The sequence below is a fragment of the Schistocerca serialis genome, chromosome 1, assembly GCF_023864345.2.
Source record: "Schistocerca serialis cubense isolate TAMUIC-IGC-003099 chromosome 1, iqSchSeri2.2, whole genome shotgun sequence".
NCBI classification, from domain to species: domain Eukaryota; kingdom Metazoa; phylum Arthropoda; class Insecta; order Orthoptera; family Acrididae; genus Schistocerca; species Schistocerca serialis.
Window position 1 is genome coordinate 365,587,845 of NC_064638.1, and position 16,048 is coordinate 365,603,892.

The window sequence follows — 16,048 nt, forward strand, 5'->3', positions numbered from 1 at the left end:
TTTGGGCTACATAAGATGACAGTCGAGGGTTTAAAGTTCGTGACGTAATAATTCCATTTTCCGAGGTCCATGGTTTCAACGCATTTATACCGCCATGGTCCAGTGGTGACGTTGTACTGTGACGACACTGGCGTTCTCATGCCAAGTTTAGAACTCTGAAAATAGTTATCGACTTTCTCCTCCATGGAGAGATGGTGCAATCTCTGCTTTCATTGATTTTGCTAAGATAGTGTGGCGCCTCACTTGATTTTATATGGATATATACTAAAATGATTCACTTGTGCGAGAAACTAGTTTGAATTACAAATCTTAACTGAAAAGTACACACTCAGAACAGTAGCTGAAGGAACTTCGAAGTGGGACAAAATTTTTCAATTTATTTGTAGTCTCTGATCTTGCATATTCGATATAAACGCACGGTATATAATTGTAGGATCATGACCCTTTATTGGGCAGAAGACAAATAAATGAGAAGTGTTTTGCTTTCACAAAAATCACTTCAGTAATCATTCGTTCCTCAGTGATTCAGCGAAAAAGTCAATTCTTACATCATTTATAGTTCACAAATCACCTCATCTATGCTCAAAAACTGCTTTCGACATCTCACTTTAAGCACTTTGAGCCACATTCTTTGCTTCACTTCTACACCTTTGTGTTATCCCTTGAGTCTTTATAATTCACATTTGCGTAAGTTGAATGCCCATAAAAGCTAATGCCACTACTCTAGACTGACTTCTGTCCACCTTGGTAGAACACTTGCCCGCGATATTCAAAGGTCCCGAGTTCGAGTATCGGTCCAGCACACAGTTTTAATCTGCCAGGAAGTTTCATATCAGCGCACACTCCGCTGCAGGATGAAAACCTCATTCTGGAAAATTCCACCAGGCTGTGGCTAAGCCATGTCTACGCAATATCCTGTCTTTCAGGAGTGCTAGTTCTGCAAGGTTCACAGGAGAGCTTCTGTAAAGTTTGGAAGCTAGGAGACGAGGTACTGGCAGAAGTAAAGCTGTGGGGACGGGGCGTGAGTCTTTCTTGGGTAGCTCAGATGGTAGAGCACTTGCCCGCGAAAGGCAAAGGTCCCGAGTTCGAGTCTCGGTCCGGCACACAGTTTTAATCTGCCAGGAAGTTTCATATCAGCGCACACACCGCTGCAGAGTGAAAATCTCATATTATCCCGTTTGATAGGTGCCCTGATGTCATCGTTGGTGCGGTTGCCCGTTGATCGGAACGCCATCTTCCGTGCAGAACGCTATCGCATGGACATCTGTTGACAGTTCATATGATTATATCGTGAATTAGACACGGGACGGGGGAATAGCGGTTTGTTGCTTTAATTTTGGACACCATTGTATGTTCTACAAAGGGGGCTAAACTCGACAGAGGGGACTGAGTCATCGAAAACCTTTGCGCATGCGACACCGCACCGATTTCCGGTATAATGTGAACGACGTGCACCAACAGTCTCCAGTCTAAATCTCACCTGAGGATGACTGAATGGTTCTCAGACGACATATTGTGCCAAGATGTTGAAGTCATCCGGCTGCCAGCCCGAAACCATGAAGTAAGCCGGCCGCGGTGGTCTACCGGTTCTAGGCGCTCAGTCCGGAACCGCGTGACTGCTACGGTCGTAGGTTCGAATCCTGCCTCGGGCATGGATGTGTGTGATGTCCTTAGGTTAGTTAGGTTTAAGTAGTTCTAAGTTCTAGGGGACTGATGACCACAGATGTTAAGTCCCATAGTGCTCAGAGCCATTTGAACCATTTGAACCATGAAGTACTCAGTACGCCTTGAAAACTTCAATATCACAAATGTATTTGTTGTTTGCACTTGCAAATTATTGATATTTAACAGTCAAATGTGTGGATTAACGCTCAAACACACAATATGCCTGTTATATAGATTTACGCAGAGACTATGCATGTTGCACGCGGTGGTTTACTGAATCGTACGTTACCACTCATAAAAAAATGCACTTTAGTAAAAGTGGCCATAAAATATTGGTACAAACGGAGTTATATGTTTACTTCTTTCTCGGGACAAATACGCAGAAAAAATTTCGAAATCTTGTAACGTTGGCACAAACTTTAAAATCCCAAAGAAGAAAGAAATGCACCTACATACGACTCTGGAAGTAATCTGTAGCAATCATATTTGAATAATATCGTTTCACGAGATATACTGTGCCATAGTTCTTCTTTTCCTGCAAATAAGCAGTGAAACAGGCGGCAATCTCTCGAAGTGTCTTGTAGTTCAGAGAAACACCGCGAAGCTGATACTACGTACAGACTGTCGCTCAGTCATAACTTCTAATTACAAAGCTACATGGTACACGCAACAGAAAGGATGGGTTGAAGATGCGCTCTGCAGTGCAGCATGACGAAATCCGGTTGGTGGCGGGATCATTCTCCATTTCCCGCGCAGGCAGCAGTTCGCGCCTCACAGCTCAGCAGTAGCGGCCTTACGTTGCGATCCGGTTGACACGTTCACGCTGATGGGTCCCGGCTTATCACTGACCTCATCGAAAAAAAAAGTGTTTGCGACCCTAGTGCGTGCTCCGGGACACGTGTCATATGTGGGAACGATTGCTCCACACTTACCGCTCTTACTTGAGGTCTACATGGATGAAAAATTCGTTTTCATGCTTAGGCACTTTCATAGTGTTAATATTAAGTTGACTACTGCGTGTAGATATTCCAGTGCTCAAATGACAGGCTAGTTAGGATACGGGAACACAGATCGTGGGTACAGATAAACTGTAAGAAGAGTGCAAAACGTGACGAACAGCGAGTGAAAGAAGGAATATCCAGCATACAGCCAAATAATATCTCTCAAATTAACGATTAGCTTTAAGAGACAAGATATAAATACGCAAAAGATCAACATTTTATGTTAAAGTCCTCCACTTTAACGCAATCACCGCCTGGATGCATTTTGAGAACTAGTTAATGATGGTTGTTGCATAGGAACTAGTAACCTATTATTGAGAAAGAATTAAAATTTTTACTTACATCTGATTTACATGAAATGTATTCGCAGTTGACAATATGGACAACCATCAGGTGTATAGCTGAACATGGACTGTAGAAATTTGTGCCGGATCGGGGCTACAACCCAAATTTCCCGTTGATCGAGTCCCAGTCCTGCACAAACTTTCATTGACGTCATTCAATGATACAGCTGATAGTTATCCACATTCGCAACTGCGAATACATTTCATATATTTCATAACGGCTGCAGACGCTGCATTCCGTCGTACTTCTGGAAAACACAGGCACTGGAATATCGTACGTCTGATTTACGGTATGCAATCAATCTGGCGATTCCAATTGACATTATATTAAAATTAAATAACTTTGTCATCAAGAAAGTGGGGGCAGGAAGTGGAGGGAGCGGTTGTTATCTGCAAGTAACACCACACAAACACTGATGTCTGTATCTACGTCTACATGATTGATTTCGCAATTAAGTGCCTGGCATAGGGTTCATCGAGCCACCTTTTACTTCTCTACTGTTCCACTCTCGACTAGCTCATGGAAAAAACGAACACTTAAATCTGTCCAAGCGAACTCTGCTTTCTTTTATTTGTCTCTCTCTCCTACAACGTAGTCGTCCAAGTCTTCTGGAATATATAAATAATTCATAAGCAAGGTAAAAAAGTTCGACAACCGGCCATTGTTAATAATACTAATAAGAGGTAGGGCTGTTACCGCTTTCAAACCCACAGACTGATCATTAGGTGGCAGTCCATTTTCCAAATTTTATGTAGGCTACACTGAAGACAAGTTGTCGCCTGTTATAGACTGAGTTGAAAGTTTTTTCCAGATGGTGGCACCATCGAAAATTTTGTTTCATTTTATGACACCGTGAATTTTTTTAAAAACGTTGATAATCTGCGGAATAGTAATCAAGATTCAACATTTCACTTACCAGAATTTTAAAGAGACATACACACATACACACACAGGGGACCAAAAGCACACAAGACCAAATCCCTGACCGAGCGAGGTGGCGCAGTGGTTAGCACACTGGACTCGCATTCGGGAGGACGACGGTTCAATCCCGTCTCCGGCCATCCTGATTTAGGTTTTCCGTGATTTCCCTAAATCGTTTCAGGCAAATGCCGGGATGGTTCCTTTGAAAGGGCACGGCCGATTTCCTTCCCAATCCTTCCCTAACCCGATCTTGCGCTCCGTCTCTAATGACCTCGTTGTCGACGGGACGTTAAACACTAACCACCACCACCACCAAATCCCTGTGATTACTGGAATCAAAGAGGCACATTTTTTAGGTTAGAGTGAGTATTGAAAGAAATTAGCGCAGTACAAGAGGATAATACGCGTAACAGTTTCCAGCAAATAAAATTAACTCGTTTCGTCAGAACATTGTAGGGTTGGAAAACAAGATGGGCGAGTTTACTGTATGCCAATAAGATACGGAAAATTATAAAGTGATAGCTGTTCAGTGTCTCTCTGAACACCATGTAACTACTGGGATGGGGAACTTAAATATCAGGGATTACAAACTTCAATAATTCGCGTGTAATGTTAATATGGAAAAAGGAGGAATTTTGACATATGTAAAAGCTGCAGAAAAGGTCAAAAATGTTGAAAAAGTAGATTTTGTGCCGATGAGAAGCTAGAAGCTTGTCTTTGTGGGTTGTTGCTGCAGAATACTTCTCTGATAATTGTAACAGTCTACAGATTCCCTCTAGGTAACTTTCAGCTATTTATGAGAAATCTAGATGCATTACTGAGCTACCTGTCATGCAAGAAGAAACAGTAATTTGTCGACATTCCAGTTTTGAGTTCTTAACAGATACGTACAGGAAAAGTGAACTACAATTTTTATTTGGGTGTTTCAATCTAATTTCAGTAGTCAGTTTTCAACTTGCGTGCAGCAAAGTAGTAGAATATTGATTGATAACATTTTTGTAGACAGTGCTCAGGCTTAAACAGTTAATGTGTACCCAATTGCTAATGGACTATCTCGGCATGATGCACAATTAATGGAAATAAACAGTATGACACTTTTCAATCCTGAGGCAGGTTCATACAAAGGAGTGAGGCTTACTAAACAAAATTGGATGCAATGTTTTAAGAGTAAGCTAAAAGGGCTGGTATAAGATGAGGCATATGTGGAAAGAAATGTTAATGTCAGATTCAGTTTATCCCGTAGTAAATTTGTGCCGGACTTAAAATGGTAATTAACATTAACACTAATCATGTTTACATATCCTGTAGACTGACTCGTTCCACATCATTTCGATAAAAGAATCTTTCAATTGATCTATGGAAAATGTAACTAATTAACTAACACACACACACACACACACACACACCTCAGCCACTTCAGTGTTTGTCCTTTACGTTTACATGTGGAATAGATCGTGCAAACTGAGTCACACATCGTCATCCCACCTTGTCATATATATCACAGTTCATTCTCTGCGGTAGAAAGCTTCACCTTCAACTCACTCTTCAGCCGGTTTGAGGGGCACCTGCTTTATCACTCACAATTATATAGTCCGAGCCGCCTGCGGCCCATAATAATATCGCACCACCTCTGCTCCTGTCAGCAGTATTGGGCCGCCGAGTAAAAATTAGTAACTCAGCAGGTCTGTTAAAACATCACAACTGGTCCTAAAACTACACTTTCGATAAGCTCCTAATTATATCTTATCTCTGAAGAGTGTGTACGTTGATCTGTTTATTTGGGGGTTTCTTCTAATGATGCTGACAGCACAGTGAAGGGGGCACTAGAGCATCCAAGACACGCAGTACTGGACGTCTAAGACAAGAAACACACGTGACTAACCTGCAATAAACGCGAGTACTCCAACGTTGAGCTAGAACAGCTGTAGCAGTTCCGAGATTCGAGTACAGTTGTTGTGAAGGCAACAGCGTGTTAGGCACTTAAAATTAAATTTTTAATCTGTTGTTTTTCTTTTAATGAAGAACGATCTCGTAGATGACATGAGATCATTAGTTTCGAATGTGGGCTACCCATTGCATGTCACCTGAGCAACGGATCCATCAGGGCCATTTCAATACTTCTAAAGCTGTCCAAGTTGACTATTGGTTATGAGATTGCAAAGTGGCAAATCGAAGGAATAATCACAGCTAGACCAAGATCACGAAGACCTCATATAGTGACGGACAAGGCCTCGAGAACTGCAGAGGGTGATTGGTTTGTAAGAAATCGCATGAAATCAGCGGAAAGAAATACTAGCGAGTTCCAAAGTGCTCCCAGCAGTCCAGCTAGCACAATGACTGGGCTCAGGGTGTTAAAAAGAATTGGGTACATTAATCTAGTAGTTCCTCATAAGCCACACATTTCTGTAGCCAGTACTAAGCGATGCTTGAAGTGTTTAAAGAGCGATGCCATTGTACGCAGCTCGTGGTCTAGTGGCTAGCGTTGCTGCCTCTGGATCACGGGTTCCCGGGTTCGATTTCCGGCCAGGTTGGGGATTTTCTCTGCCCGGGGACTGGGTGTTTGTGTTGTCCTCGTCATTTCATCACCATCATCATCGTTTGTGACAGTGGCTATATTGCACTGTGAAAAAAATTGGACTGCGTAGCAATTGGGACTTTGCATGGGCGCTGTTGACCGCTAAGTTGAATGTCCCACAAACCAAACATCAACATCAGCGATTCCATTAGACTGTCGATGACTGGAAACGAGTGAATTGGAGTGATGAATCACGCTACATCCTGTAGCAATCGGATGAGAAGGTTTTGCTTTGGCGAATGCCTGGAGAACGTACCTGTCATTACGTGTAGTGCCAACAGTGAATTATGGAGGAGGTAGTGTTGCGGTGTGTGGGTGCTTTTTGTCGTTAAGGTGTGGTGGCCTCATTGCACTTAAGAAAACGTGGATGGATATGAAAACATTTTACAGCATTTTTCACCTCGTATAGTAGTGAAACGGTTCACAGGTGATGACTCTTTGTATCAGTATGCTAGATCACCCTGTCGTAAAACAACGGCAATGGTTTACATTCCTGAAATGGGCTGCCCTATGCGGAGTCCCGACCTGAATCCAGTGAAACATTTTTCGAATGAGTCAGAAGCTCGACTTCGCTTCAGATCACATCGCCCAATATCAATACGTTCTCTGGTTTCGGCTCTTGAGGGAGAATGGGCTGCCATTCCTTTACAGACGTTCAGATACATCATTGAAAGTGTCCCCAACAGAGCTCGAACCGTTATCAATGGGGAGTGTGTACCGTCCCATATTAATACCCACTAGCAGCTGTCCGATACTTCTGATCAAGTAGTATATCAGTAGTGGAAGCAGAGGCGAGTTCGTCTTGCATCTGCGACTGTACAGCGCAGCGTGACTCACAGAAGCTGGTTCTCCCCTTTCGCAAATGAAATACGCAGTTGACAGAGCACGTCGTAGTGCTCGAGGCAGTACGTGAGGCAGTAACGCAAATCCGTGCAGTGTCGTAATCAACAGGACATTGTAACGCAGCTAGCAGTCCGTTATTAGCAAGTAAAACCAGATAAAGTCAATGAATAGCGATGCAGGTCGTGTAGGGTTATATAACATGTGGACAAAAATCCACAGGATTTTCTTGTCTCTAATTCTTCGTCTATCAGTTATAAGCATACACAGCTAATTTTTAAATACACTCCAGGAAATGGAAAAAAGAACACATTGACATCGGTGTGTCAGACCCACCATACTTGCTCCGGACACTGCGAGAGGGCTGTACAAGCAATGATCACACGCACGGCACAGCGGACACACCAGGAACCGCGGTGTTGGCCGTCGAATGGCGCTAGCTGCGCAGCATTTGTGCACCGCCGCCGTCAGTGTCAGCCAGTTTGCCGTGGCATACGGAGCTCCATCGCAGTCTTTAACACTGGTAGCATGCCGCGACAGCGTGGACGTGAACCGTATGTGCAGTTGACGGACTTTGAGCGAGGGCGTATAGTGGGCATGAGGGAGGCCGGGTGGACGTACCGCTGAATTGCTCAACACGTGGGGCGTGAGGTCTCCACAGTACATCGATGTTGTCGCCAGTGGTCGGCGGAAGGTGCACGTGCCCGTCGACCTGGGACCGGACCGCAGCGACGCACGGATGCACGCCAAGACCGTAGGATCCTACGCAGTGCCGTAGGGGACCGCACCGCCACTTCCCAGCAAATTAGGGACACTGTTGCTCCTGGGGTATCAGCGAGGACCATTCGCAACCGTCTCCATGAAGCTGGGCTACGGTCCCGCACACCGTTAGGCCGTCTTCCGCTCACGCCCCAACATCGTGCAGCCTGCCTCCAGTGGTGTCGCGACAGGCGTGAATAGAGGGACGAATGGAGACGTGTCGTCTTCAGCGATGAGAGTCGCTTCTGCCTTGGTGCCAATGATGGTCGTATGCGTGTTTGGCGCCGTGCAGGTGAGCGCCACAATCAGGACTGCATACGACCGAGGCACACAGGGTCAACACCCGGCATCATAGTGTGGGGAGCGATCTCCTACACTGGCCGTACACCACTGGTGATCGTCGAGGGGACACTGAATAGTGCACGGTACATCCAAACCGTCATCGAACCCATCGTTCTACCATTCCTAGACCGGCAAGGGAACTTGCTGTTCCAACAGGACAATGCACGTCCGCATGTATCCCGTGCCACCCAACGTGCTCTAGAAGGTGTAAGTCAACTACCCTGGCCAGCAAGATCTCCGGATCTGTCCCCCATTGAGCATGTTTGGGACTGGATGAAGCGTCGTCTCACGCGGTCTGCACGTCCAGCACGAACGCTGGTCCAACTGAGGTGCCAGGTGGAAATGGCATGGCAAGCCGTTCCACAGGACTACATCCAGCATCTCTACGATCGTCTCCATGGGAGAATAGCAGCCTGCATTGCTGCGAAAGGTGGATATACACTGTACTAGTGCCGACATTGCGCATGCTCTGTTGCCTGTGTCTATGTGCCTGTGGTTCTGTCAGTGTGATCATGTGATGTATCTGACCCCAGGAATGTGTCAATAAAGTTTCCCCTTCCTGGGACAATGAATTCACGGTGTTCTTATTTCAATTTCCAGGAGTGTATTTGTACCAAACGACGGATGAAACATGAAACATCCCAAAATATTCCCATAAACATACTACCTGCAATGCGAAGGTAGCGAGATACAACAGTTGTACGCATCTTGGCTGTTGTATCTCACCTTATTGTGGTGGTGTGTTTATTACGATGATAGCTGCTTCACCTCACAAGCGGTGCGAAACAAGCGTACCGCACTATATAATACACAAATAAGAATTTGAGGGTTGCTTAGTTTGCAAAATATTCTGTACACACCGCTTAGATTGCTATTGTGGTGAACCATAACTCCGCATATCAAAGTTTGTGACACATCTGTGATTGCAAATAGGAAGACTACTCCCTGCAGCGCCCTCCGTATTTCCAGTGTTCTTCGAAACATATCAGACATCAACGTGGCTTCCTGTACCTATTTTCACAACTGACTGGCCACGCGTCAGAAGGTATACGAAAAGGAAGCTAATCGTGTGTGACGGATCTCAAGATCGGGCACCTGCCGGTTATGCAACCGTGCAACGCGGATGGTCAGCGCAGGCTAGGTGCGGCGAAACGCTGCAATAAACTGCACGTGATGGCTATCTCGGCTGTTAGCGCACGTAACGTCTCACAGTTTGAATGGCGCTGGATGGAGCGCTCAAGGCGAGGACTGGATTACATAACGGGAAGCCAAGGCTGCGGCGAGAACTGTTCTGCTGCCTGCAGTGGCTGGACATCTCAGGGCGCTGAAGCGTGTCAGCAGCTCTACTGGGCTGGTGGCGTGTTCTTAAGTCACCTATTGTACCGTGTCTGCCAGCCTTGTTCTCATACTTTGCACGATATATGTATTAGGTTGGTGCAGAAGTTCGTAGCGTTTTTCCACAAGTTTAATAATCTCAACAAATACACATAACAGAGACTTAAGTCATCAATAGCCGGCCGTTGTGACCGAGCTGTTCTAAGCGCTTCAGTCCGAAACCGTGCTGCTGCTGCGGTTGCAGGTTCGAATCCTGCCTCGGGCATGGATGTGTGTGATGTCCTTAGATTAGTTAGGGTTAAGTAGTTCTAAGTTTTAAGGGACTGATGACCTTAGATGTTAAGTCCCATAGTGCTCAGAGCCATTTGAACCATTTTCGTATCTTGACAACGGATGAGCATTACTGGATACAAAATTTCATTTTGACTTTCTCCATTTATCTACCTTCATCCAAAGTTTTAACCGATTCGTGTAAGTTTAAAGTGCAGAACTGGCGCATTAAAAACCTCCCAGAAATACAAATTTTTGCACGTAAAATCCAAACGAAGCAAGATTTTTTTTTTTTAAACCGTTGAAACCTTAGACCAAGGTGTGATACACTGAGGCCCAAGTTTGATCCATCAGATCCGCTCCAGTCCGGAGTTATTTATTGGATGAGTGTTTCGCTAGTAAGATCCGTATGGTACACATGCAAATGGTGGCATTAGCTGAGCATTAATTTGAGTTCAAATCAGATCTTTTGCCAAAGGAATTAATCGATATGCATGGGCGTCAGCTCCGTTTCGTCTAGGGGACTGATGAACTCAGATGTTAAGTCCCATAGGGCTCAGATCCATTTGAACCATTTTAGTCATCAATAATATATTATCCTTCATTATTTGCATCAGTCTGCCAACGCTGTCGTAACTTTTCTATTCCGCGCCTGTAGAAATCACGTGGTTTTGAGGCGAAGAACTCGTTGGGCCAGGCTCGCAGCTCATTTTCATCCGCAAACGAAGTTTCTTGAAGGTTATTGGGTAGAGAATGGAAAAGGTGAAAATCTGTTGGCGTAAGATCGGGTGAATATCGTGGGTGCAGAAAAATTTCACAGCCACAGTACTGTGTAGCGTTTTTTATCAGTCTAACAGTAGGCGGGCGTTATGGAGGAGTAGCATCACTTCATGCAGTATTACGGGCCGTTTTCCTTGGGCTGCGCCTGCAAAAGTCTCAGTTGTTGACAATAAATGTCAGCAGTGATGGTTACAGCTCGGGGGGAGCAATTCGCAGCACATCACACCGTTGCTTTCCCGCCAGATGCATGACACTATCTTCTGTGGATGTGCACAGGTTTTTGTACGGCGATTTGGGCCCAACCATTCCTTTCTTTTGCTTATCTTAGCATAAAGACACCATTTCTCGTAATCAGTAACGATAGAAGAAAGGAACGGTCGGCGTTATTTGCGAGCCAGTTGATGCCGAACAAGCAGAGATGCACACATGACTACCCGCTGTTTTCTGTGATTTAGGCTTAGGGCATGCGGTACCCATGCACCCGATTTTTGAACCTTCGCCAGTGCATGCAAATGTCGCGCGATGGCTGAATGACCACAGTTCATTACATTTACCAGTATTCTAGTACACTGACGTGACTCATTGTCTATTTATGCGTTTAAATGATCTTTATCAAACCTCAAAGGACTTCCTGAACGTGGAGAGTCACTAATGCCAAAAACGATCGTTCTTAAACCAAGAAACCCATTTTATTGTCGTGTTCTGTCCAATGGCACTGTCCCCATACACTGCGCAAATCTGTCTTTCTCCGTTTCTGTCACCTCTCTATTGAACTCAAACAGAATAACATGTCGGAAATGTTCCGATCTCTCCACTTGGAGCTCCATTATCTAGTGTCCACAGCTCCACTCACTATCTCCAAACGAGAAAATGACAACTTGTAAACTCAAATAGCAAAGGTGAACTGCAAGTAAAAAACTACTATCGATAAATAAATCCTTAGCAGCCGGAATACCAACACGCGAAACAAAAACGCTAATAAGTCATCCACAAATCTAATAGAATACATACAGCAAGGAAACAAATACCTTATACCGCAAAAAGACATTTCGGTTTTCAATGCCTCCTGATTCCTATCCACCAACCAGCGTTCAACATTCAATAGGACTTCCGTTTAACGTCTCTGACAAAAAATCCTTTTTTACGTGTTAAATTTGTGTCGTTCCTGGTCAAAGTAGAGAGTAAACGATAGATGATACGGCATTTAAGTGCGACGGGTAGGGTACAGTGCCGTGGTCAGTCCCATAACTATAGAGCAGTAATCTACTTGGAGCGCACCCTCTTCTGATAAGGTACGTGGCCAGGCTTTGTGGGAACCAGGTCACGTGCGAGCAATAGATCGCGGTACAGCATACAGCAGGGGGAGGTGACTAAGATTAGGAACCAAGAGCATTTCTGTTTGTAACTGAATGCAGAGAAGGGTATAGGCAACTAAAGGGGAATGCCTCAGGGTTGCTGATCTATAATTTAATTTTTTTGGATTATTTTATCAAAATGATAACAGCCAGAGGATTTTAATTGCGTCCGAAAGTAATCGAATACGGACGAAGATGCACGTTATCCAAACAGTTCGGTCCACGTTTGAATGCCAGCGCACTACATGAAAAATCTTGATTGCAGATACTATAGTTTATAGACGTCACTTTTAGAGCCACAGATAGTCACATATTTCCTGGCTTTTGAGTTTATTACGTGTCCTGTAAGAAAACCGTAATCGTTAGGTGGTTCTTTGTTCTATTTTCTCAACTTGATATCTTCTGAAATTTTCGAGCTCATATAGTCTGTTGTTATTACGCTTCACCGGCCGCGGTGGCCATGCGATTCTAGGCGCTGCAGTCCGGAACCGCGGGACTGCTACGGTCGCAGGTTCGAATCCTGCCTCGGGCATGGATGTGTGTGGTGTCCTTAGGTTAGTAAGGTTTAAGTATTTCTAAGTTCTAGGGGACCGATGACCTAAGATGTTCAGTCCCATAGTGCTCAGAGCCATTTTTATTACGCTTCCCGAAAGTCCACTGCCACTAACTACGAATGAGTAATAAGAAGCTTAGAAACATCATTCCTGACTTGGAAGACGTACCAAGCAATCTAATATACAACGTTATTACTATACCGAGATGAACAAAATTCATCAGGTGGATTTTGTTCGTATTGGTGTAACCGTCCGGAGTTCAGTAAATGTCAAACAAGTCATCTGCCTTGCAGCATGATACACAAGCAGCTGTGGGTACAAACACTAAGATACAAATTTTCGACTACTATAATCTCGCCCCACAGAAAATAAAATAATAGTTCAGTTATATACAAACCTTCAAGCATTCCTTGTTTTAGATTCATTAGTGTTGGAAAATAACGGGACTTCAAAAAAAAAAAATGTTTCAAATAGCTCTGAGCACTATGGGACTTAACTTCTGAGGTCATCAGTCCCCTAGAACTCATGTCACGGAGTGCGCGGTCCCTGCCGCCGGAGGTACGAGTCCACCCTCGGGCATGGGTGTGTGTGTTGTTCTTAGGATAAGTTAGTTTACGTTAGTTTAATTAGTGTGTAAGTCTAGCGACCGATGACCTAAGCAGTTGGGCCCTTAGGTATTCACACACACATTTTGAAGCATAGCGCTAGCAAGTTTCCGCAAGCCGAGAAGGCTTTAGAAGCAGTTTGGTCGCACCCTTCTTCAAGAAATGCTTCCCTTGCGAGCAATGCAGCAGACTTTTAACGAAAATCTGAGCACAGGGAATACCCGGTCAGTCCATAAAGTCCGGAGGCTGATTTTATTACATGGAAATGCAAAATGCAGATAAGTCTTTCCTAGAAAAAAAATCATTAAGAATGACGAGACGTGGTGTTATGAACATGAATCTACCACCAATCAACGAAGTGCAGCGTTGATATACATCAACTGGGACAGTTGAAAATGAGTGCCCCGACTGGGACTCGAACCCGGGATCACCTACTTACATGGCAAACGCTCTATCCATCTGCGCCACCGAAGGCACAGAGTATAGTGCGACTGCAGGAATTAATCCCTTGCACGCTCCCCGTGAGACCCACATTCTCAACTTAATGTCCACACACTACATTCGGAGTGCCCCTGCCAATTACACTCATTACTCACGGCGGAAAATCTTACCGAGTCCCGTAAGAGTCCGGGCAACGTGTGTGCATCCGCACAGAAAAAGGTCAACGACCGGTTAGCCTTAACTATATGAAGATGGTATCTGTTCTTACGGACATGTCCAAAACAACACGGTGACCGTGCATCTCCCTAGAATGAAATGATAATTAAATCGAGACGCTAAGTATATCGACACCCGTGGGCAGCTTAGGGTCTTGATTAAATTATTATTTAATTCTAGAGAGCTGCACGGTCACCGATGGTATCTGTTCTTTCGGAAGCGGGCCGGGGAGGCCGAACGGTTCTAGGCGCTACAATCTGGAACCGCGCGACCGCTACGGTCGCAGGTTCGAATCCTGCCTCGGGCATGGATGTGTGTGATGTCCTTAGGTTAGTTAGGTTTAAGTAGTTCTAAGTTCTAGGGGACTGATGACCTCAGAAGTTAAGTCCCATAGTGCTCAGAGCCATTTGAATCATTTGTTCTTTCGGACATGTCCTTTAACTTTCATTTACCTTTTATTAATCCACAGTCGAAAAGTGTTAGACTGATATAGTAGATATACATGTATATGCAGAGAATGGCTATATAGATTTAGGAAAACAGTAAACAGGACGCTGCAGTCATGGACTGTGCGGCTGATCCCGGGGGAGGTTCGAGTTCGCCCTCGGGCATGGGTGTGTGTGTTTGTCCTTGGATAATTTAGGTTAATTAGTGTGTAAGCTTAGGGACTGATGACCTTAGCAGTTAAGTCCCATAAGATTTCACACACATTTGAACATTTTTTGAAACAGGGTGGAAAGTTGAAACCTGTTTCCACGGAATAAGAGTCCCGTGTCCCGTCACTGACGTCAAAAAAACAAAACTCCGCCCGAACAGGCCATGAAGGTCCAACAGTATCGGCCGGCCGCCGTGTCATCCCCAGTCCACAGGCGCCACTGAGTTTGAGACCGGAGCCTCTACTTCTCAATCAAGTAGATCCTCAGTTTGCCTCACAAGGGCTGAGTGCAGCCCGCTTTGCCAACAGCGCTCGGCAGACTGGATGGTCACCCATCCAAGAGTTAGCCCAGCCCGAGAGCGCTTAACTTCGGTGATGTGACGGGAACCGGTGTTACCACAGTGGCAAGGCCGATGGCTACCGACTTCCCATGACCTGTTGAATTATAACACAGCGCGAACTAAAAGTGACTTTTTGGAAGTAAGTGCAAACCGAAATTCCTGGATTTCTTGAGCAATGCTATAGCACTGCGATATCCGAGCTCGCCTTGCAGATTGACTCAACCATTCACGGAATCTTCTCCTTTCTTTTTGAACTTAGCAGAAGCACTCACACGGGTTTGTCAGATCAGCTACGGATATGAAGGCGTACTGGAATGTCGTAATTTCTCTTACAGCTTCATGTGAGAGTCGTGGAGAGAAAGGGGGAAATAGGAGATGCCAATGACAAACTAGTCCGTGGGACGTGCTGGAATGCCGCAATTGGTACTGCACTACCTTGGAAATGCAGGGATCTGCTCTCGAACTTCAGCCTGGCACACACTTTTGAATTGTCTCTGTAAACACTGCACACACCCTTATCAGAACAAGATAATTCATTCTCAGCAGAGGTCTTCGTTTTAGTTTAGTTTGTTCTGCGGTGTGGTGCCTGTAGTACAGCGAATTACCTAGTTACTCGCTCCGTTCCACTGAAGCCTGCTGTAGCCACCGACTCAGACCGGGAGACTATGTAGTCACATACGAGCAGTAGTCAGCGAGCACACCGACACAACACGGAGACGCGCCCTCCTTCGCCCAATAGTCGGAGCTGGATGAAGTTGACCACAGAGCGACAACAATCCAGTGTCATTCTCAACCTATGTGCCTACAACGTACGCTCCAGCTGCTGCCTTGTTGACAATCTACACTATCATCTTGGACTGTATGGTACTTTACTGTGGGTGGAATTCTCATACCAGTATAACACATTTCGGCTTTATTCACAGACGTACAGTATTTCATAGCGTTAATCCTTTGAGTAACAGCAGCTAGCGAGAAGTTCGTACCGAGCACCAAACACTTAACCTGTACCGTGCCTGTAACTAGTGTTTTTGTTCAAATTAAGGAAACG